General features: G+C 46.8%; 1 protein-coding gene across 5 annotated transcripts in view; it reads right to left on the bottom strand.

The window, feature by feature from the left end:
* The window catches only part of SV2B (synaptic vesicle glycoprotein 2B), a 219,370-nt gene that overhangs the window by 154,249 nt on the left and 40,157 nt on the right, over positions 1-24,964 (bottom strand). Inside the window, exon 1 of one of the 5 annotated variants that reach the window (XM_027067988.2) lies at positions 12,769-12,790. The exons of the other annotated variants lie outside the window; for them this stretch is intronic. The gene's annotated coding sequence lies outside the window, so the exon portion shown is untranslated. Of the gene's footprint in view, positions 1-12,768; positions 12,791-24,964 lie in introns of those variants that run through there. 5 annotated transcript variants of the gene reach the window in all.

Below are 24,964 nucleotides of genomic sequence, written 5' to 3'. Positions count from 1 at the left end.
TACACATATATGTAGACACACACACACACACACACACACACACACACACACACACACACACACTCAACTTCCAAGGCAGGTGCTCACATCAGCTGAGCCCCCATCCTGCTTGTCAGTGACTGGACAGCCCCCAGTAAGTACCTAGTTTTATTCCCTTGGGGGTTGTTCCAAACCTTTCTCATGAATCCCGTCCCACTTCCTAAACCTTCCCTCCTGCTTCCTGATCACATTCCCAACTCAGTGAGCCCTGTCGCCTTGGCTCACAGTGACTCCCACCTCTGTCCACCCCAAACTCTCCCCCATCCCCTGTGCTCTGCCTCCCCAGCACCACTACTGACTTCTAAGGCTCACCTCCTCCCTGGGCTCAGCCCCGCCTGCCCCCATTTGTTCCTGAACTTGGTTCCATCCACTGCCTCCTCCGTCTGAATCTCTAAGCTTGGTCTCCTCACACTATTCCTTTTTTACCCTATAAAGATGCTCAAACATCACACCATCCGGAAACATTTCTCTCAGCAACCTTTCCCGCCGCCTTGAGCTGAAGGGGCTCCATTTTAGAAAGTCTCGTCTCTGCAGTTTTTCTACTAAGGCTCTATTTCCAAAGCAGCCGAAGAAGCCTGAAGTTCCCGCTTCAAGGGGAAAGCAAGAAAATTAAGCATCCTCGGCCCGAAACACCTGATCACAACCTAAGAAGAGCCAGATCCCATGGGGCACCTGGGTGGCTCAGTCGGTTGAGCATCCGACTTTGGCTGAGGTCATGATCTCGTGGTCTGTGAGTTCGAGCCCCACGTCAGGCTCTGTGCTGACAGCTCAGAGCCTGGAGCCTGCTTCAGATTCTCTGTCTCCCTCTCCCTCTGACCCTCCCCAGCTCACACTCAAAAATAAGTAAACATTAAAAAAATAAAGAAAAAAAAAAAAGAAGCAGATCCCAAACCTGCTCCAGGACATTAGCTTCAAACAAACCTCGGCCAATGTCAGCACTTTGGGTAATTTATGGAATAACACCTATTGGTCACCTGGTACTCGCCTTTGATTGGACCCTTCCCTGGATTCCTGGAGCAACATGTCCCCTAGACCCTTTTCTGATATAAGTGCCTACCCTGGGTCACAATGAGACTCCTTCTCCCCTTTCCAAATCTCCCAGACACTCTGTCTTCTCTTCTCTGTCACTCATGCTATTCAACAAATTCTGTTTTTTCTCCAGCACACTGTGGGATCCTCCTCTGGGTTCCTGGACCCAGCCAGCCTGTATCACTTTCACCAGCAAATACCTTAAGGAATGTGTGGATTCACTGGACCCCCATCCTCCTGAACCCCCTTCTTGGTCAGCCCTCTTCTCTTTGGGATCCATGCACCCTGCTCTCTCCTGGATCTCCTCCTTCCTCCCTGAATGCCTCTTCTCTCTCCCATTCCCTGCTCCTCATCCTCCAACTCCAGTTTAAATAGAAATGTTTTCTGTGACTGTGCATAGCACACCTCTCTTCTGCCTCCACCCTGTCTCCCTGGAAGATCGCAGTCACTCCTCCCACATCACCACAACACTTGACTCTGGTCTTGCCCCTGAATTTGCAATTAGCTCATGAACCTGCCCACTCGGATGTCCACCAGCACCTGCTGAGTCATGCCAAGTGTCAGCCACTGAACAAAGTGCTCTCCCAGGCTGGCACACTGAACTCTCTCAAGCCCCCTTCACGCGTGCCATTCCTGCCTCCATTTTACAGGAAATGAAGCAGAGGCCGAGGAAAATCGTGCTCATGGGCACATACGTAGTAAGGGGCAGGGCTCGGATTCTAACCAGGGGACACACCAAAACCCACAAAGTCATACTGCCTCCAACCACAGACCAGAGCAGATTGAAAAACATCCCCTCCGAAGAAGCCATGGCTCCCTACTGCCTAACAACTTCCCCCACATAGGCCCTCCCGGGGGTTCTCGCCCACGCCAGGCTCATCGTGCTGGACGCCTATGTGGTAGCTCCACCTGGGTTCCGTCCACCTTTGCAGCCACATCTGTGCCCCCGGACCACATTCCCATCCTGGGCTGTTCCCAAACATACTACACCTTTGCTGGCTTTGGCTCCTTGCCTGGCTCAGCCACAGTGCCGCATTGCCTCTACTCATTCAACCCCGGGCGACTGACCTCTCCTTCAGCACACCCATCACTGTGATTCTTTTACCCCTGTCTAGAAAGCTGCAGGACAAGGGACTTGCACATGGAGACACAGGGACCTCATATTCAACCAGGTGGCGGCGAGGTGGGGGGCGTGGGGGGGATTCTGGACCCTGGGTCGCTATCTGCTTCACTCACTTGTTCTGACGCGTGCAGAAAAATCATTGCTTCCAAGCTGCAAAGTTCATTGTCGAGGAAAAGGACAGAACAGCTTTTGCGTGCTGACACCTCCCCCAGTTCTCCCGTCCCACTTCCTCGGAGAGCGGGCTCGGAGGCTGGCTCACAGTGGGAGGGGGTGAGTACAGCTCCCCGGAGGGGCTGACAACCTCTGTGAGACACTGCATGGGGCTGGTGACGCGATGTGACCCCGGAGTGGGGAACTGTAGTTTCTGTACAGTCTTGAGTTTGGTTTGAGCCCTTGGGATGAACGTGAGAAGGACAACAGGGCTCACAGGTGTGCTGCCTTCCTTTTCTCTATGGAATCCGCTCAGATACCTGGGGGATGATTTTCTGTGCAGGGCCCCAAATATTATTTGCTACCTCCACCCGAGTCTTCTTAGAGTCCATAAAATACATGTCACGTCAAGGCTTATAATGAGAAAAAGAAAAGAAAAGCTCAGAGAACTACTCCTGAATCTGCTTAGCTGGGCAGAGCTAATGCAGAAATCCTGATGAACCCCTGGGACTATTTATTTCTACACCCCCAGAATGCAGGGGTTAAAACTTGAACTCCATCTGTAAAGGCATAGGGCTAGACTCAGCAGAACACTTAGCTCCTCCTTCCCACCTCCCCCCTCTCCACCTCCTCACTGCCATCTCAGCTCCTTATGCACCCAAACCCCCTCTGGGCTGTTCCTGGGCCCATTCTGGGTCTGTTATGCCTCTGGAGTATTTCTTTCCTTTTTCATCACAGAAGCTATTTATTCCATAGAAAGAGCTTTTCTTTCCCAAAATCAGGACAGGTGGACAACCTGCTTTCTAAGCCCCTACTGAGCCTCTCCGCCAGAGGATGCAAGAAAAGCTGGCTGGACAGGGCTTTCAGTGTGAGGTTAGAGACTACAGAATGCCTTCCCAGCAACCTCAAACAGGGGGGCATGGCATAACAAGCTTGTTCTAGAACAGCCACACAAAGGGTGCAGCTGATCTGTTTCCAGGCTGGCCTTTGCCCGTTAATTAGTTTATTATATCCCAGAATGTTGAAATTCATCGCCCACGCTCCCTACCACACTCATCCATCCTTTTTCTCTTTTCTCTAAAGGTAAATCTAAGCCCCAAGGGGCAGGACAGTGAGAGAACATCTCATAAGCATACTGCCACGAGCCCAACTTAGAGCTGAAAGCTTGACATTCATTCAGTCCTCATGAGGACCCTCCAAAGGTAGCTACAGTTATTACCCCATTGTATAGAAAGAAAAAACGAGGCAAGCTCAGAGAAGTTAAGCAACCGGCCCGGGATCACACACTAGGGATGGATGGAGCTAGCATTTGAGTCCATGGTTTCCGATTCCAAAACCTCTGCTGTGTGGCCGGCAAGACAGATGACCAGACTGAACTGCTCAGCTGTAGACTCCTTTAAACTTTTTTTCAACATTTATTTACTTTTGAGAGACAGAGAGAGAGAGCATGAGCGGGGGAAGGGCAGGCAGAGAGAGACAGAGAGAGGCACAGAATCCCAAGCAGGCTCCAGGCTCTGCTCCAGGCACAGAACCCGATGTAGGGCTTGAACCCACGAAATGTTCATCATGACCTGAGCCAAAGTCTGACGCTTAACCAGATGAGCTACCCAGGTGCCCAGATGTAGACTCCTTTAGAACAAAAGCCATACCTTAAACGCCTCTGTATTCCCAAAGCACTCACCAAAGGAAAAGACCTCTATGGGTGATAAAAGAATGAATGAATGAGTGAGTGAGTGAATGAATGAACAATTAAATGAAATAAGAAATAAAATAAAAGATTTTCCTGCTTCCTTCTGAAGGTGTTTTGTAACCTGATTTGCTGGTTTAGTTTTACAATAAAGCTAAACACAGAATGACACCAGCAACTGAGGAATGTTAGCTTTTGAGGCAGACAGGGCAATTCCCGGCACACCTCATGAAGATCTACACCCGTAGATTCCTACATTCCCACCACCTGGTTGGGAAACTGTATTCCTTCTCCTGGTTCTCCACTTACCTATCTAACAGAAATAAGTCTCCGCGTCCCTATCTGTTAAATGGATCAGAAAGGAAGCATGGTGTAATGAAAAGGACAGAGCTGCTGGCCAGAATAGGTTCCAACCCCAGGGAACTACTCAGCTTCTGTGAAACTCAGTTTCCTTGATGTCCACATGGAGTACTAACACCCTCCCCCTTGCCTCCTCGGGAAGGGAGGATGACCTCAAAAATTAGAGAATTTGGGGTAACTAAGGTGACCAGCTGACCATCATTCAAGAGTCTTCCCAAATCTGAGTTATCTCAGGATAACTGTGGATAATTGCGGAAGGCAGAGGAATGACCCCCCCCCCCCCGAAAGCCATCCATGTCCTAATCCCTGGAGCCTGTGCAGGTGTTATTTTACACGGCAAAAGGGACTTGCAGATAAGATTCAGTTAAGGATCATAAGAGCGAGAGACTATCCTGGGTTATCTGAGTGAACCCACTGTAGGATCGCAAGGGTCCTCATAACTAATGGAGGAAGGCAGGCGGGTGTCAGAGTCAGAGAGAAGTTTGAAAATGCTAAGCTGCTGGTTTTGAACATAAAGAAAGGGGCCATAAGTCTAACAATGCACTGGGCCTCCAGACACTGTAAAAAGTAAAGGAACAGAAGGAAATGTTAGCCCAGTGACACCCATTTCAACCTCCGATCTCCAGAACTGTGAGACGACAAACGTGTGTTGTTTTAAGCCACTAAGTTCACAGTCATTGGCTCCAGCAGCCATGGAAAACAGACTATTCTTGCCTGAGGTCTGGCTCCCACCCTAAATCAGGTTGCACCAACCCTACACTGGCCCCTCTAAATTGATCACGCATTCTGGGCAGAGATATCAACCAGAATGCCACATGGCTCATTGCCAAGGAGAGATCTACCTGTCAGACAGGATGCTCAGCTTGGTGTGACTGGCATCCCCTCCTCCCCTTAGGCAGACCAGCTCGGGAAGGATATCTGGAAGGAGGCTGAAGAACACAGAATTGCAGCAAGCAGAGGCAGACGAGTCACCCGGCTCCAACTCAGAGACCCCATACCCATGCCCACAGCAGCAGCAGCCTCGCCAAGGGACCCCTCCTACCTGAGTCTCTCGGGGACAGCGCCCTCTCTCTTACACAGACTCGGAAGTCACTTGCTGACACCACCTTCTGAGGAGCCCCCCTTTCCCCGCATGCTTGGCTGACCAACACCTCTGAAAAGTGTTAGATGTGCTTTCTTTAGAATTCTGACAATTAAACAGCTAATACATTTAAAGCACTTAGAACACAGGAAGCACTCAGCAAATATCAGGTATTATCATTATTAGTATATTCGATCCAGTGATGTTCAAGTACAGCGGCGCTGGAGGCCCTTTTCTCTCTTCAAAGTGAGTTCATTTTCCGACTCTGCTCCTCATGCCCTGATGTTAACTTTCCAGGTTCCCAAGGGAAGCCTCATCCCTTGTACGAACTGCACAGGGGTGATGATGAAGAGGTCACCTGGGATCACTGTCAGGTGAGCTGGGGGATCCTCTTTAATAAACGAGAAAAGGTAGGGGCACCTGGGTGGCTCAGTCAGTTAAGCGTCCGACTTCAGCTCAGGTCATGACCTCACAGTTTGTGAGTTCGAGCCCGTGTAGGGCTCCGTGCTGACAGCTCAGAGCCTGGAGCCTGCTTTGGATTCTCTGTCCCCCTCTTTCTGCCCCTCCCTAACTCAGGTTCTGTCTCTGTCTCTCAAAAATAAACATTAAAAAAATTCTTTTTAAATAAATGCGAAAAGGTAGGTGAAGCTGTGAGTACAGCACCTGGCACAGAATAGAAACTCAGGTGTTTACCTCATCACTCATTCACTGTCTGTCAGGGGCTGAATTGTGCCCCTCAGAATTCGTATGCTGAAGTCCTAGCCCCCAGCACCTCGGAATGTGACTGTGTCAAGATAGGACCTTTAATTTAATTTTTTTTAATGTTTATTTATTTTTGAGACAGAGAGAGACAGAGCATGAATGGGGGAGGGTCAGAGAGAGAGGGAGACACAGAATCTGAAACAGGCTCCAGGCTCTGAGAGGTCAGCACAGAGCCCAACGCGGGGCTCGAACTCACAGACTGTGAAATCATGACCTGAGCCGAAGTTGGACGCATAACTGACTGAGCCACCCAGGCACCCCAAAGTAGTTCCTTTAAAGAGGTGTAAACATGAGGCCCTTAGAGTGGTCCCTGACCCCATCTGACTGGTGTTCTTATAAGAAGAAGAGATTGGGGGGGGATGGGTATCTTGGTGGCTCAGTCGGTTGAGCATCTGACTTTCTCTCTGCCCCTCCCCTGCTTGTACTCTCTCTCTCTCAAAAATAAATAAACATTAAAAAAAGAAGAAGAAGAAGAGACTGGGACACACAAGGAGACACCAGGGATGTGCACACGCAGAAGGACGCCCGTGTGGAGAGTGGGTGGATCATGAGGGTGGCATCCTCAAGCCACGGAGAGAAGCTTTAGAGGAAACCAACCTGCTGGTACCTCGAAGTCAAATTTCTAGCCTCCAGAACCACGTGAGAAAAGAAATGTCTGCTGTTTAAGTCGCCCAGTCGTGGTGTTTTGTTACGGCAGCCCAAGCCAACTAATGCACTCCCCTTTCGAGAACAAATACTTTTTAAAAAAATGTTTCTTCACTTTTGAGAGACAGTGTGTGAGCAGGCAAGGGGCAGAGGCAGGGAGGGGGACAGAGGATCCAGAGCGGGTTCTGCATTGACAGCAGGGAGCCCGATGTGGGGCTTGAACCCACGAAACGGGAGGTCATGACCTGAGCTGAAACCAAGAGTCGGACGCTCAACAGACTGAGCCGCCCAGCAGCCCCGAGAACAAATACTCTTGCATTTCTGGACAGCAGAACGTTGTTGTATGACTTCGCAGCAGCCTCCCATCTCTCTGTGGGCTGAAAACGTCTGCTTTGTACACGAAGGGTGTACGTGCTCCCACAAGCGCAGGGCTGCTGGGCACGCGTGACAGCGTTTCTCGCTCCCTGAGGAAGAGGGTGCCACTAGCTTCCCGATCCCCCCAAGAGTCCTGCTTGGAGAGTCATGCATCGTCGCCTGCAGAGGAAACGCCACGGGCACTGCGGATACGCAAAGCTGTAGAATCGCAAATGACAGATTCGTGAGGTCCCTGAGAGAATAAATAGCGAGAACAGATGGAGAGATGAGGCTGGGAGGTTTCATTTAAATCTTAATAACATTTTGATAATTGAATGAATGTAGTGAGAAAAGCATAGCAGACCAGTACTGGCGAGCCAAAACCGTTGCCTACCCAAGCTGCCTTTCCCATAATGAGGGGCCAAGGTTACGCGGACAAATGGCGTCCTAAGGGAGATTAAGCATCCTCTCTGAACTGGCAAAGCCAGGTGTCTTGTGATGGGGTGACATTCAGGGCAACACAGTGCACCCCACTTTCCCTATACACCTCTCCAGGGCACGTCTCTGGACCACAGTCCTCCACACGGTCCCACGTGATTTCCAGGTAAAGGGGTGACTTACAGACATGCAGACAACACAGACAAGTGTGTTCACCGCTCAGGTCTGTCTCCCCTGGAGATGGCTTAACCACAAATCCAGCCTGTTCCCAAGTAGTCTCTGGAGACCTTCAGTGAAGACAGGCCCAGTATAGAGAAAAAAAGCACTAGGCAAGGAGTCCACAGGCCTGGATCACCACTCTATTGTGCACCCCTTATAAGACTTGGAATGTGTGATTTAGCTCCCCTGTAAAATGGAAACAACACTTCCTACCTCACAGGAATTTGTTGCAAAGCATAAGCGAGGTCTGCTCTTCAGAAAATGGTAGGCAATTAATTACCTGACATTCAACAAACTCAAATTCCCCCACCACCCTCATTTCTGTTCCACAAATGGCACCATGTACACAGGGACCCATGAGCGTTTGCCCCATGGATCTTGACTTTTGAGGTTATTCCTGGATAAGCACATGCCGACACTATGGTTTTATGGCCCACCCACACCCACTTTCCTCAAGCTCTAAATAGACATCTTGGGTCTATTTGCACCTGGGTGGCTCAGTCGGTTGAGCCTCCGACTTCGGCTCAGGTCATGATCTTGCTGTTGACAAGTTAGAGCCCCATGTCGGGCTCTGTGCTGACAGCTAAAAGCCTGGAGCCTACTTTGGATTCTGTGTCTCCCTCTCTCTCTCTGCCCCTCCCCAGCTCATGCTCTGTCTCTCTCTGTCTCAAAAATAAATATAAAACATTAAAAAAAAATTTTTTTTAAACAGACATCTTGGAACATGTAGGCCTGAAGACAGGCAAAAGGTTGGGGCAGATGAGCCCCAGATGCAAAATATCTTAACTGGGACATCCAGGTTTGTTAAATTGCTCAGAGAGCTGAAACAAGCAACTAGAAGCAGCAGAGGGGAATGGAGAAGGAGCCAGAACTGGGGAGTACCAGCTCTATAGCAAGTGTGCTGGCAGAGAACAAGCAGGGGACTGGTGTCCAAATGGCTCACGGCACAAAAGGCTGGGGCAGAGTCAACCCAGCAGGAGAAAGCTTAGTGATTAAAGATGATTCACACAGAGAAACCAACCTCAGGCACTCCTGCTTTCCTAACTGAATCCTCAGGGAGGATGTCTGGGGACCCCATTTGCGAGCAGTGTTGATGGAGCGGAGGGAGGGCGCCTATGATAAACACCCACTCTGAATCAGGCTCTGTGCACACCTGACCTGCATCCACAGCATCCCTGGCCTAATGAGATATATATCCATAAGGTAATATGTTCATAGTGCTTGGCATATTGGGAGTTTTACCAAACAGGGACCAGTTAGCACATATTGGAAATGCAGTCTTTGTAGTAAGACTCCTGGAGTCAATGGGTAAGATCACACTACAAATATTGATACAGGGGCACCTGGGTGGCTCAGTCGGTGAAGCATCCGACTTTGGCTTAGGTCACGATTCTGCGGTTTGTGAATTTGAGCCCCACGTCGGGCTCTGTGCTGACAGCTCAGAGCCTGGAGCCTGCTTCAGATTCTGTGTCTCCCTCTCTTTCTGCCCCTCCTCCATTTGCGCTTGCTCGCGCTCTCTCTCTCTCTCTCTCTCTCTCTCTCTCCCAAAAATAAATAAACCTTAAAAAAATATTACTGATACAAAGGAATGCTTTCTTAAGGTGGGTGTGGAAGGGAAGGAAATGGAAAAAAGGAAATAATTCCCTGCTTAGGAGGAGGACCCACCACAGTTCAAGAGAAAGAATGTTCTGATCTCATTTGCTACTATTTCTAACGCCAACTCCTCCCTCTTCCGTTCTAGCTAGGGAGTGCCCTGTCTGGTTTGCCTGGCTATGGAGTCCATCTTCAGAAGAAAAAGAAAAAATATAAAAAGGTACAAATGATGAGAGAATATAATAGGCATGAAAGACAAAGAAACAAAATTCTACCCAAGAATTATAGGTGACTCCAGCAAGAAAATAAAAACAGTAGTAACCAAAATAATAATTGAAGATATACTCTATCACTGGGTCCTTTGGCTGCATATTGGGGTCATTGGGCAGTTTATTTTAAAAAGTCGATTTCCCAGCCCCATCCCTACAGTTTTGGGCTTTCCTAACTGTCTCAGGACAGTTAGGAAGTGAATTTTTTACAAATAAATTCCTCAGCTGATTCTGATGTACAGTCAGGTTTGAAAACCATAGCACTAGATGAAAACCTGCCTAAGGAGGTCTTTGGGGGGTTCAGTCAGTTAAGTGTCCAACTTCAGCTCAGGTCATGATCTCACAGTTCGTGAGTTCAGGCCCTGCATCAGGCTCTGTGTTCCTGGAAACTGCTTCAGATTCTGTGTCTCCTTCTCTCTCTGCCCCTTCCCTGCTTGCACTCTCTCTCTCTCAAAAAAAAAAAAAAAAAAAAAAAAAAAAGATAAATAAACATTTTTTAAAAAATAAAAAAAAAACCTGCCTAAGGTGACAGAACAAAAATTTGTAGGTTCATAGACATTAGTCCCCACCACTCAAATTGCATGATTTTTAAGTATTTATTTATTTATTTTGAGAGAGAGAGAGAGAAAGATAGTGTGATCACAGGGCAGGGGGCAGAGATAGGGAGAGAGAATCCCAGACAGCCCCCATGATCAGCGAGGAGCCCTATTCAGGGCTCAGTCCCACAACCAACCATGAGATCATGACCTGAGCCAAAATCAAGAGCCAGACACATAAACTGAGACACCCAGGTGCTGCTTGATTTGCTGGAATCTTAAAGAAAGGAATATATTGTAGAAGTTAACAGCTCAAGCTTCAGAATCAGAAAGCTCTGACTGGGTGCCATGGCACTGCCATTCGCTATCTGTATCATCTGGGGTAAGTTGGGAGGATTAAGTGAGATACTAAATTTAAAGAACCCAAAGCCTCACACATATTAAGTTCTCAATAAGTATAAGTTTCTATTATTTTATTATGATTTTTAAATGCAAAGTTTTATAGGGAGACTGAAAACAAACATTCCATGGTAAATAAAGAAATTTACCATGTTATGGAATGCCAATTCTCACCAAATGGTTTGCAAGGTTACTACATAAGTACAAATGTAATTTGTAATAAAATTGAACTGTAATTTCTATCCAAGTTCCTCCACCAGGATTTTTTTTTTAACTTGGCAACATGATTCAGCAATTTATCTGGAAGAATAAATGGGTGAAAAGAGCCAAGGAACATTTTAAAAGAATGAAGAGGGACTTGTACTGCTAGATATTAAAACATAACATAAAACTAAAACAATTACATTAGTTTGGGCACAAAGAGGCAGAAAGATCAAATGGAACAAAATATAAGGTGGATTTTCAATTCACTGGGGAAAGGAGGAGTATTCATTAAGTACATATGAAAGAACTGATTAACAGATAAGTGGACTAAAATAGAGACAGATCCCTACCTCACACTATATGCCATAATAAAGTCCAAACGATTAACATTACATCACATATAAAATAAAAATAATAAAAATAGTTAAGACATCCAGATGAGTACTTTTCTGATTTTAGGGTAAAACAGGACTTCCTAAGCATGAAATGAAAGAGATTTTACCTGAAAATACTGGTAATATGAGTATATAAAACTAGATTTCTACATGGCTAGAAGACCACATAAATACAAAATTAAAGGCAAATAGACTGGAGAAATGTTGACAATAATTATAAGTCACTGATTTAATATCCCCAATATACACAGAGCTCTTACTAACAATATACACAGAGCTTTAATGACAAATACAGAAAACACCAACACTCAATTTGAAATGGCATAGAGCATGAAAAGACAGTGCTTATAAGAGGAAACACAATTAGTAAGTAAAAGTGCTGAATCATGTTAGCAATCAAATAAATGAAAAGTAAAAGAAGACATTTTCTCATTTAACAAATTGACCATGTTTCATTTTTCTCTTAAAGATAATACTTCAAGCAAGGATACATTGAGGGGGCACTCAGACATTGCTGCTTGTAGGGTAAATTAGAACAAACTGTGGCTAGCAAACTGGAAGCAGAAATAAAGAGCTTTATAGTGCTCTTTTCCAAACCTTATTTAATAGCAAGCACCACTTTTCTAATCAGAAAAAAATTAATAAGCATCAGAAAACCAACTATTTGCATGGCAAACTTGAACGCTCACTGATTTCACCAACAGATTTAGGTAATTTCAAACTTCCTTGCAAACACAAGGTTTGGAACAAGTCGCCCGTTTGTGTGACATTAGTTTACAACACCCAGAGCCCGAAGTGGGAGTTGTCACTTGCTAAATTCAAGCGGGTCACCCAGCAGCCCAAACCCAAGCACGAGAACAAAAGAACTGCTAACCATAGCTTTGTATTTGTATCTCAAATGACAGAGAACCTTCAGCACAGCTTACCTTTCCTCATCCACTTTAGCCACTAATCTCTCCCTGAATGCTAAAAGATTAACAAATTAGGAGATTTATCTTTAAAAAGACAGTTCTTATCTTTGGAAAAAGCTTGTTCCCCCAGAAATCCCAACCCTTTGCTCCTTGCAAAGATAGGTTTTCTACCAGGATTTTGTTTATGTATTTTGGACCCTGCCTTATTCTCAAAAGTGAAGCAACTTGGCCGAGCCTCCTGCAGAGAATTCCATCTGCTGCCGGCCAGACAGAAGCTGGAGATTAGGAGTAAAAGCCAGGAACCCCAAGCGGATCAGCCAGCATGCCCACACCCCCAGACCCTACCTCCGTGCAGAGAGAGCTCATTAGCCCATGCATAAAATATGTAAGGCTCCAAACCGAGCTGAAGGAGCTATAAAGAGAGGCCAGAAGTGGAGAAAGGAAGTAAACCAATTTTGTTCATTCAACCCAGAATGGGAGTGAAGCATAAAAGCAGTAACAATGGTGGTGGTGGTGGTGGTGGTGATGATGATGATGATGATGATGATAGGGAGATGTCTTTCCCTGGCATTACTCTGGTTTGCACTGGCCTCTCTCATGCCGATGGCTGCTCCATATGCAGATTTCTTGAGGCAAAGTGTTCAGTCTCACTTTGGTCCCCATCGCACTGAGGAGCCACTCAGAGAGGGGCAGCCAAGTCCCACCTCAAAGCCACCAGCTGTCCTCACATCCGGCCATTCTTTAGGTAGATTTCCCACTGGTGCAGGATTCAGCATCATGATTCAGCTACTATTTGGACAGCCCCAGGGCTTCTGCTCCTCCCCTGAGTTTTATGCCCCTCCCATGGAGACTTTTGCACCTTCCTGAGCCCTTAATGAATGCACTGGAAAAATGATCTTTTTTCCCTTGGCACTATACTACCATCCATCCTTCCCTGCTAGCATGGGCTATTCCATGAAGCCACCCATTTGCCAAAATTTCCAGACTACAAGTAGGCATCAGGCTTTATGCGTTCATTGTCCCAGCCAGAATCAGCAGGTGCATCAAGTCCTCAAAGGAACTCTGTTGTACAGCCACTTGAGTCCATTAGTACCCCAAGGGGTTGGAGGGTGGCTGACTCACAGGTCAACAAACACTCAGCCAGGGTGTATGGTGCCCCGTCTCTGATCCCCCCTCCCCCCGTCAAGATCCCATCTCCACAAGGGAGTCTCTCAAAGCCCCTTCACTTGACTTTGTGGAGAATGAAAAGCCTTTCACTTTCAAGCAAGTACTTCCTATAGGCCAAGGTTCCAAAGAGTCTACGTTCCTTTTCCATCTCTATACTTACATAGACCCTGGGCTTAGACTTGAGGGCTCTGAGGCCAGTTTTGATACCTCCTGGGAAGTCACAAGGGACCCCAGTTATCTGTGGCTCAAGTTAAAAAGCGGAGTGCCTGCTTAAGTGTCCAACTCTTGATATAGGCTCAGGTCATGAGATCAAGCCCCATGTCAGGCTCCATGCTGATAGCACAGAGCTTGCTTGGGATTCTCTCTCTCCCTGTCCCCTGCCCCTCCCCTTCTCTCTGTCTCTCTCAAAATAAATAAGTAAACTTTTTAAAAAAGCAGAATGCCCAAGACTTTTTATTTTATAGGTTTGCACTCTGAGTGCCATTCTGGGACAATAGAAAAGTCCCATCAACATCCTGTTACAGAGCTAACTTGCGTTGGTACACAAATCATCATTCCTGATGCTTCTCCTCCATGTAATCATGATCCACGTTCTTAGCCATGTAACAATACAGTATTTTCCACTGTAAGAGGAGAAGTGTACTCTCCCAGCTCATTGATGTTGGGCTTGGCCATGTGATATACTTTGGCCAATGAAATGTTAGCAAACATGATGTGCACAGAGGCTTTAAATGTGCATCTAATGTCCTTTTACCATTTTCCATGAGAACAAATGTCCCTAGTAGCTAACAGTAGCATCCTGATAGCTGGATTGAACCTGACCTGCAGTGTGGAGACCCACCCCAGCTGACAAGCCAGCTCATAAGTGAGATAGATAATGTTTGTTGTGTGAACCACTGAGATATCTGGGGATGTCTGTTATGCAGCATTATCATTATGCAGTAATCATTATGCAGTAATAGCTGACTAATACACTTGCTCTACACCCAACATCATGCTGAGCACCGTACTATCTCATTTAATTCTCTTAACAACTGTATGAGATAGAGCACTATTAATATTGCCCTTGTCTTACAAATAAGGAAAGTGAGGTACAGAGCAGTTAAGCACACTTTATAAGTAAAGGAGATGAGCTTCAAACCTAGTAATCTGAGTCCAGAGCCTACACTCTAACTGCTATGGAACAGAAAACAGAAAGAGAAACGTAGCTCTGTGCACTTTCAAGTCTGTACTCTGGTGCTGACCTTGGGCTCTAAGCCACAATGGCTCCTTGTGAGTTCCCTATCAGCACAGGTCTGACCAGATCCCCAGGGCCAAGGCACTTTTTCTAGTTCTGTCAGTGCGTGCAAAGAGAATGAGACTGGCTTCCCTGCCAGAATACGTGACCCTTTCCTGAACTTTGAGGAGGGGAAGTCCCACAGGGAATTCTAACCAAGGAACAATCCTGCCTTTGTGAAGTGCAGCCATCCCACGTTCTGCACGGGATTGAGCGACACGCCTCCTCATTCTCTGCCTGTTTTCATTCTCTCTCTAAGCAAACATCTTCGGGCTTTTTTCCTTTGAAAATTATTACACAACTACCAGCTGCCGGGATTATACAAATAGCCTGATAATAGCCAGGCGATAGGCTGTCCGGTGTTCAAACGCCAGCACCCAACAACAAAGAAGCCCAGGGTGCCAGCTCTCATTCACAGCCTGCAGACAGCAGCAGCAGAAAGCAGGCCACCCACTCTCTCCCAGCTTCGGAGCGGCAGGCAGTTTGGTTGGGTCCCAAGACAGATTGTTTTTTACTCATCATCTTCCAAGATTTTCTATGCACAAAAGAATGCAAAGTCACATTCTTTGACAGAACAACTCGTCATCAGAGTGACTCAACAATGCACTTTCTTTAAGCAAACTCAGTACCCCCAATGGGCAGCAATGGTGCTCATGGGTCTTCAAGTAATAGATGAGCTAGCAGCTCAGAGGGCAAGGCTCATGTCTTGCTTGCCCATCACTAACCCCAGTGCCTAGCTCAGTGGGCAGTCAGTAAATGTTTGCTGGAGAAATCAATGTACATGGGATTTAAGGGGGAGAGGGAATCCATCTTTGAGTTTTGCTTATTTTAATTCTTATAATGCAAGGTTGGGGCAAGCAAGGACATGGTTATGGAAACTGGAAACCATTTGAAAAGGAAGGAAAGACGGAAATACAGCCAAAGTCTTTAACAATCGCCAACAAAGCTAATACTTAGGATTCCTTATTTCAGCAAGAGAAGCCAGCCCAGGGTGTGTGGTGGCCAACTGTGGGGTCTGCCTGTCCAGCAGCCATGTCCCCTTTAGTGATAGTCCTCAGTTTTCCTCTGAGAACCACCCTCCCACCCGATATGCAACTTATAGTGACGGTACCCTTGGGTGTGGACCAGGCAGATATCTTTCAGAATGGGAATCTTGGGCAGAGCACCCAAAGCCAGACAATGGTTGGGGAACCCAGCCCCACGGAGGTGTTTCTAAATAGTCCACCTATCAATAAGGAAGCAGGCTGGACTTTCCACAGACTGACTGGAGACTTCCCCAGAACAATATGGAATTTACATCAGCACCAGACAGAGCTCTCCCACTGATCCACAGTTTGACTCTTTCAGCTAAGCTCCTTTTCCTGAACCCTTCACTGGAGACAAGCACAGAACTGAGGCGAGATCTCCAAGCTGGCAATTGGGGTTGTGATCACACATTTACTACAGGAAATAATAAGTTACTTCCCCTGTCAGGGCCTCAGTCTCTCCCTCCATGGCATTAAGGGGCTGGGATCAAATAACCACAAAGGACCCTTGTGTGCTGGGTCAACAGAAATTGACCCCTCGAAGCCCTAGCTCTTGGCAACATAAAGCTCCCATTGTCTGGGCCAGTGAGGCTTGGAGTTTAAAGCAGTTAATCCCCCAGCTGGATGACTCGGACAAAGAGGATTAACCCTCAAACGAGAGAGTCATCATCCAAATATAGAGCAATCCCAAGTGCATATGCCAGAAATGGGAAGAACAAATTCTTGTTCTTGAACCTTTTGGGGAAGCAGATAGATTAACCCCCCTGCACCCCACGGTCAAGGTGTTATACCTTCTCCACCTTCCTCTCATACCTTTCTTAATTCTGCAATCCAGGGTCACAGCAATTCCTCTTCGTCATATGCAGTTTTCTTTAAGGTGCTCTGAGCTTGGTAAGTAAGTTTGAGCACCTGCTGTGTGCCAGGGGCAGTGTTAAACACCAGAGCTATGGTGATAGAGAAGATGACACGGTCCCAGCTCTCAAGAAGTCTCCTGTCAAGTGGGGAAGCACCTACTGAGTACCATGTATTCTGCTAAGCACCATCATCTCCTTGATAAATGCCTCTCCATAACACCAGAAAGATCTTATTGTCACCATTTCACAGATGATGACACTGAGGCTCTGAAAAGTTAAACAACCTACCCCAAATTATACAACCTTTAAGTATCAGAGCAAGCCTCTTGGCTTAAAAATTATATGCGACAGGGGCACCTGGGTGGCTCAGTCAGTTAAGCGTCTGACTCCTGATTTCGGCTCAGGACGCGAACTTGCGGTTTGTGGGATTGAGCCCCAGTCAGGTTCTGCACTGACAGCCTGGAGCCTGCTTGGGATTCTCTCTCTTCCCCTCCCTGCTTGTGCATGCACGTGCTCGCTCTCTCTCTCAAAAATAAAAATAAATTAATATACATGTATTAAATTATACAGGACATAAAATGTACCACACCAAGAATGAATCTTTAGGTAAACTACGGGTTTCAGGGGATTATGATGTGTGAATGCAGGCTCATCAGTTAGCTATAACACGTGCACCACTGGGGGAGGGGCGGGGTTGGGGGAGGCTGATAACCATGGATGCTCTGCATGCGTAGAGGCAGAAGACCATGGAAATTCCCTGTCACTTCCGCTCAACTTTGCTGTGAACCTAAAACTCCTCTATAAAAATAAACTCTTTTTAAAAAATTGATTTTGGGCACCTGGGTGGCTCAGTCAGTTAAGTGTCCTACTTCAGCTCAGGTCATGATCTCATGGCTCATGGTTTCGAGCCCTGTGTCAGCTCTGTGCTGACAGCTCAGAAGCTGGAGCCTGCTTTGGAGTCTGTGTCTCCCTCTCTCTCTGCCCCTCCCTCCCTCCCTCTCTCTCAAAAATAAACATTTTTTTAAAAAATGGATTCTAGGGGAGCCTGGGTGGCTCAGTCAGTTAAGCATCCAACTTCAGCTCAGGTCATGATTTCACTGTTCATGAGTTCGAGCCCCACATCAGGCTTTGTGCTGACAGTGCAAAGCCTGCTTGAGATTCTCTCTCCCCCTCTCTCAAAGTGAATAAATAAGCTTAAAAAAAAATGTCTTTTAATGGATTCTACAAGATAGCCCCATCAGTATTGTACAAGTCAGAAACAATGAGAGAAGGAAGGGGAAAATATTGAACTTTAGACTTTTCAGAGTGTATACGCTCCTGGAATAGTCACCAGAGGGAAGGCTGATGTTTAACCCCACACCCTCCTCTGCACTGAAGGAGCTCCTTAAAAACAGGCAACCCAACGGTCAACCCAGGGCCAACCTGTTAATTTCCATGTTGCCAAGAAACACTCTTCTTCACTGTTGACAATGTGCTCCCATAAGCTTCTGAAAAAAAGGCTAATTACAATTTCAGGCTCTGTATTGGTGAAGGTAGGGTGTCAGTCGGTATTTTAATATAGACAAGGTTTATTTCTTGCACATGAGACAGCCCCAAGCAGGACCAGCCAGTGGATGGGAAAAGGAGCTGGAGGAGCACATGGAGGTTCAGCCGCCAGGGACTGGTCACATGGCCACACCCACTCGCAAAGGAGGCTGGGAGATGTAGTCCACATGCACCGGAAGAGGAGGAAATGGGTTTTTTGGTGGGTTTTTTTTTTTTGTTTCTGTTTTTGTTTTTGTTTTGATGAAGAGCTTGCCAGTCTCTGCCACAGGCTCCAAAAACTGTATACAACTCAACATACTCACTTAGATGATGGGATTATAGGTGGCTTTCCCTTTTCCCAGTTTTCCAGTTGTGTGGTTCTAATACATCCAAAATGGTGGCCGGAAGGGGAAAGGAGGGGAAACCCCCTAATTAGTAACTCTTGGAGCAGTTATGGGTTGGAATCATGTAATCCAAGCAACGGCCTGAGAAATAGTGGCTCAGGCTCTGTCAAATACAGGACACAGAACTTTCTGCTCCATTTGTTCTGGGCAACTATGGTCTAAGGACTTTTTTGTACTTCTTAAATGTTATCCGTGGTCTCTTAGGTCTTTCTGCACCTGAAAGCATCTCACAGACATCAATTTCCAAAGCGTCGTTTCTCTAATTGGATGGATGTGTATGATGGAGGCCATATCGGACTTCTGATCCGCTCAATTCACACACAGCCAGGCCTTGTGGCTGCAGCACAGAACAGCAAGCAGTTATCTCCTTATTTACAGGACCATTTCAAGGAGCCAAGACAATCAGCTCCTCTATGCATCTCAGTGGTTCCTGAGCTTTTTTCTCCTTGGCACACCTGATGATAACCTTTAGCCACCCCCCCCCCCCAAGAGATTCCACTAAGTGTTCGCACCACTTTCCAACAAATTTCTCTTCCCCATTCCCCTCTCCTCGACTTTCACCCCTGACCAAAACCACCTCACACCCCACACCCCGGCCACACCTACCTATTGCCCAAATCAGCCGAACATTTGCAGATCTATATGCTACTCTCCAAGCTATGTTTGCTATCAGGAATCCCCTTCTCCTCCCCACCACCCACCTGGAAAACTCCTACCCATCCTTCAGGGCCCAATGAAGCAATACCCCATCACCCAATCCAATAGCTTTTCCTGGCCCCCAGTCTTCTCTCCCCAGACAGTAACAGCAACTTCTTAGAGTTTGTGATACTACAAGCATTCACTCAGGATATATCTCTGTGATATCACCTTCTTACGTTGTGCTCTAGTTATTAATTAATGAGCTCCCTGATGGTAGAGCCCAGGCACTGCAGCCTTTGTAGGACCAGGACAAGAGAGGCAGCTCGGCCCCGGCCAAGTCATGGCCCTGCTTCCCTGAGGAGCCAGAAGCAGGGGGCCAAGTGTATGTGACCACGTGAGCTCTGAAGTAGGGGGAAGAAACGGTATGGAGATGTTTTGACCCGTGCAGAAAAATCACCTGGGGATCTTGTCAAAATGCAGGTTCTCATTCAGCAGGTCTGGGGTGGGGCCTGAAATTCTACATTTCTAACAAGCTCCAAGAGATGCTGATGCTAACGGTTCAGGGCCCATACTTTGAGTGGCAAGGCCCTGGGGTTTATTTGCATAGGCACCCGGTGCACCTCAGGCAAAAATCAAAGACCCCTGCTTCCAGAGGGGAAAGATTCTAGAGAGAAAAGACACGAACTCTTCCAATAAGAGAAAAGTGTAAGAGACAAAGCCTGGAACATAGCAGTGGCTGAATAGAGATCTGCGGAAGACCGTGGTTTGGGTGTGGGTCCAAACCCAACCCTACAGTCCAGAATAAATGAAGTCAGATTATGCAGAGGAACATAAGCAGAGTTCTCTCAAAGCATCTTTGGGGAAAACAGGAAGTTGGTCTTAAAGTTATAGAAGAAACTCAGTTATGAGCTACGGAGCACTGAGTTAGGGACCATTATCCCTCAAGGACCCTTGAAGTCTGACCCTTTTAGAAGTTAAACATCTCCAGCCACAGGTGAGTACTGACCCTGAGAACAAGCCTACAGGTAGGGCAGATGGACATCAGTATAGGAAACCAGCTCCAGAGGCAGGGAAGCCGATTGGATCCAATGCCTGGTTTAAGCCCACGTGGCACTAGCCAGATGTTTGCAAATCCCCTTTAGAAGATGGGGGGGGGGGGTTGTAGCAGGAAAAGCAGGGGAGGCTAAGTCAAGGTGGTGGGTAGAGGCCCAGAGCCACACCTAACAAGCCTTCCTGGACCACAGCACAGTGCAGAGAACATTATTCTAGAGCAGGAAGCAGCTTTGCATTAGAATCCACTCTGCCCTTTAGCAGATGCTACACTTTGGCCAAATTATTTAACTTGTCTGAACCTCAGTTTGAACAGGTGTCTGAACCTCCACCATGAAATGGAGACAATAAGCCCCCACTTCATAGAGATCGTGAAAATCCAATGAGATCAAGGCTGCGTGATAATAATCATTAGTGTTACATGATCGGACTGCTCGAGGAAGCTCCCAGAGAAAGAGCATCTAATGCATACGTGTTCCCGGCACCTCATATGAAATTGTTTGCTACACTTCTCTGTTGTTTGCATTTCTTTATCTATAAAATGAGAATACAACAGATTTATAAGCAAGCCCTAAGCACTCCCTTGTCTCTCCAAGGTGAGAGCAGAGGGGACAGAACCCTGAGCATGCTCCCTCGAATGTGGGATGACAGACTCAGACTGGAATGGCAGCTGCCATAAAGGGACTTCAGCCAGTCCTTGGATTCAGGATGTGGCATTTATACTATCTGCCCCCAGTGAATGTTCCCCTAGGAGGCAGGCGCTATTCTGAGCTCCTGGTGCAAGTCAACTCATGTCTTCTTCCCCATAACTCTACAGAGCAGGAAACACTATCATCATTCCCATTTTACTGATTTGGAGACTGAGGCACAGAGCTGTTAAATGACCTGCCCAAGTTCCCACATTCATAAGAAGCAGAGCCAGGCTGGGGACCCAGGCACACTGGCTCTGGGGTTCTTTGCCTTCTATAGTCTCAAAGGAGCTCAAGAATTGAGGAACCGATGAGAAGATCAAGTCGACCAGAAGAGGCTGTCCTTGTCTCCAGGAGATGGGCTGAAACCATGCTGCGTGGTGCCCCCAGGTCCCACACCCTGAGCCTCTGTGGAAACAGGAGGCCACCAATCTAGTGATGTGAGGGCTGGAGCCCATCACAGCTTCTGTGCCAGAGACTGGCCAGCACAACCCAAGGAAGGAAAAATAAGTCCTCCGTTGTGGGCAGCAAGAAGACTTGGCTCAACCTCACCCCCTGCTTCCATATTGCTTCTGACAATTCCACCGGAGCTCATCTTTCATCTTTAACATTCCTCTCCTATGGCTTTCCTTTCCTTAATGATTAATTGTTATGCTTTGCTTCAAAAAAAAATGCAAGTGACTGTATTTAACCCATGGGCATTTAAGCAAGCATGGGTGGGAGATGTTCATTATTCATCGTGACGGTAGGAGTGGAACTGAGTCCCTGGAGCCCTCCTGGGCCAAGGTCAGGAGCTCCAGTCTTTGCCGTGAGCTCTCCAGCCCAGTCCCGGGGCCCAGCACTCTCTGCCTGGAGCAGGCCACCCCACAAGGCTGTTTCCTCTCTCTCAGAGCCACCCACATGCCAGCTGAGCTCCATTCCTCTCTCTGTGCCATCTGCTGCACCCCAGATCAGACCAGAGGCCATGGTCACATTCTGCATGTGGCAAGAGAGCAGGGGCCACAGGCAAGGCGAGAGCAAGGCCTGGGCTTTGGAGCCTGGCAGGAGAAATCCCCAAGGACTTCTCAGAGGAAAGCACTGAGGGGTCTAACCAGGCTCTTTCCTGGCCAGGAAAACTAGTCATGCTGATTCAGAGGATTTCTAAGCATAACAATGAAGGGAACCCAGGCCCCATTTTTCCAGTCCCTCTCAGTCCCTATCCTCAAGTTAACTTTTGTTGCTACAAGCCTGATTGGCCCCTGATCCTCTTGCCATTGGTGACTTACTACAGGACCTTAGATAAGTCATTTCCTTCTCCAGACTCAGCTCCCCCTTTCCTAGGAGGAAGACTTCCTCTCCTACCCCTACAACGAGCAATGAGTGCATCCCAAGGAGTTGAGATTCCTGCATTCTGAGGTCCCTTCAGCTCTGCAACGCTAGGACCCAGTAGTTCAAGTGAATCCTTCCACTGACTTGGAATTGCTCCGGACCTAAAAGGAAAATGCCCATCAAATATTCATTGCAACAAAGCCTGTGCACTTGAGAGTAATGATGGCCCATTTATCCACAGACAGGTATTCATTTGCATGTTTCTGTCTTGAAAACTGACACCTATTGCCTGCTTAGGTGAGTTTTAGGAGCCCGGAGCTCCTGAAAATAGATGTGTCATCTGGGGCTGGCATGGAAGCAGATAATGGCACCGCGCCCCCAGCTTAAGCAGCCACCTTCCAGACTCTGATGTCTGTGGTTCAAAAAGGCTCTGCAGGTCTGGCAAAATGACCTTCTGCTGCATCTACGCAGAGCTGGATGAGAAGGAAAGGAGGTTGGTCCTCCACGTCTCCAAGGGTACTTTTCTCTGTGATTTCTTTTCGCTGGGCCTCAGGTGTCCCATCTATAAAATGGAACAGGGAGAAAGGCTGTGGCCTACATGATCGAAATCCTAAAAGTAGTGCAGCTCAATTCTATTTCTGAAGAGTTCTGCAGTCACCAGCTAGGGAAGAATTTTTAGCTGCCTTTTGGGAGAAAAAAAGTTAAAGCTACTCTCTCCCCTGCCACCCAAGACAGAAGCAAGCTCTAAAGACTGAAGGGAACAGGAAATGAATGGAGCAGGAATTTTTACAGAAAACAGGAAGATCTGATAGGACTTCTTTCTGTGTGGAGGGAATCATGATGTGGATCTTCCCTCCTGGAGCAGGGGACACTGTTGGATGAGCGGTAATCAATAGTCAGGACAGCAGAGGAGCTTTGACCTTTGCTGCTGATGTATCCGACAGTTCCAAGGGAAAGTTGAGTGTATGATCTTTGATCTAGAAGAGGCCAGAATAGCAGCAAAGGCACAGAGGTTGGGGAAGGAGACACCATTAGCTGCTGAGTACCTACTAGGTGCCGAAAACTTAGCTCATTACTGTCACATATGCTCTCATTTCTTGCCTAGGCCAGTGAAGAATCACCAGGAAGAAATTCAACTAATAGAACAACCACAACAGTATTTACTCACTCATGTATCAAATAAATATCTAGTACAAGTCTACTATGGGCCTGGAGCAGAGATACCAGCAGATTTTTCCAGCAGAAGACACCACGGGGTAGATTTTGTGAGAGCAATGCCCGGAGGCATATGATAGGAAAGTTTCTGCATCTACATAATCCAAGGGACTCAGAAATTTGCATCATAGAATTCCAACAAACTGTGGGATATTGCCAAGCTGAGCTAGTGGGATTGGTTTACTGCAGAGAATAGAAGGTTGGTTTCCTTCTGAGGCACTTGGAAATCTCCAGCCCATAAGGCTGATTATTATCCACTTGTCTTATTTTTAACATCATGAACGCCATGCAAATCATTTTCTCAATAGCACTGGCAACAGTAAATGACAGATTCTCAATTCTCTCTTCACACAGAATCCTTAAGTCCTTCAGAAACTTAAAGGTATGGTGATCACATAATCAGCATTTTAACCAACATCATTCCAAGTCCAGGAGCATGAAAGGAACTGCAGAGCACTTCGATGTTATTACCATCACTGTCACCATCATTATCATCACCACCACCACCACCATCATCACCACCATCATGACCACCATCACCAACAACTTCATCACCACCATCAACATCAACACCATCACCACCATCACCATCATCATCATCAAAATCATCACCACCATCAACACCATCACCATCATCAACATCATCAACATCATCACCACCACCATCATCATCATCATCATCATCTTACAGCTGAGAAAGTCAAGGCTCAGAGAAATTAAATAACTTGCTCAAGTTTACACAGAAAGTAAGGAAACTTGAGTTCAAACCAACTTCTGTCTGATTCCAAACCCCACTGCTCTATCCTATGCCCCACGTGGTCAGGCTTATTGCCCACACATCAAAATGGAGGCCAACTTACTACCTTTCTCTTATGTCCTGCTGGGTTTCAATTCCTTTTCTCACACTAGTATTGTCTCTCTCTCTCTCTCTCTCTCTCCCTATCTATCTCTCATACACACACAAACACACGCAGAAGAAACCACTTTCAATTATAGTACCTCCTTTTTTTTTCATTCCCTCCCTCTCAATATCATGGTGAACAAAACCCACTCTCACACATATCCAGCCACACCATGGAAAGGAACTGGATAGCACTTAGAATTTGAGAATTTTAGCACCCTCCCCCCTTTCCAATAAAACCATTGCCTATTTCTCTCCTTTTATAAACAGGAACACATTATGCAAGATGCTGTAGATGTGGGATTTTTCAAGTGAGCTGGTGACACTCTTTCACTTGGCATAAAGTTGATTTAAATAAATCGCTCCCTTTTTCAAGATTCTTCCCTGCTCCTGCTTAATCTTAAATTAAGAGCAGTACAATAATAACCAAAGAACATCACACCCCTGAATTTCAGCCACCTCTCTCTGGAAGATCTTGTCTCCTTTTTTGAAAGTATGAGCTATTTTTTGGCTTCCATTTGTTTCTTTTTCTTACTTGTCACCACACACTGCTTTCTGTAAGATATAAGCAATTGGAACCTTTGTATTTAAAGTCTGTTTTTAGTCCACGAGATCCACAATAACGCTCCCACGAGACTTTGGAAAGAAAGGGAATAACTTCAGGGAGTTACACTTCAAGATCCACTGAAGCAAGGATGTGCAGTCACCTCCAGTGATT

This window comes from Acinonyx jubatus, chromosome B3 (genome assembly GCF_027475565.1).
Source record: "Acinonyx jubatus isolate Ajub_Pintada_27869175 chromosome B3, VMU_Ajub_asm_v1.0, whole genome shotgun sequence".
NCBI lineage: Eukaryota > Metazoa > Chordata > Mammalia > Carnivora > Felidae > Acinonyx > Acinonyx jubatus.
The sequence above is the reverse complement of the archived record's forward strand: the minus strand, read 5'-3'. Positions and strand labels throughout refer to the sequence as shown.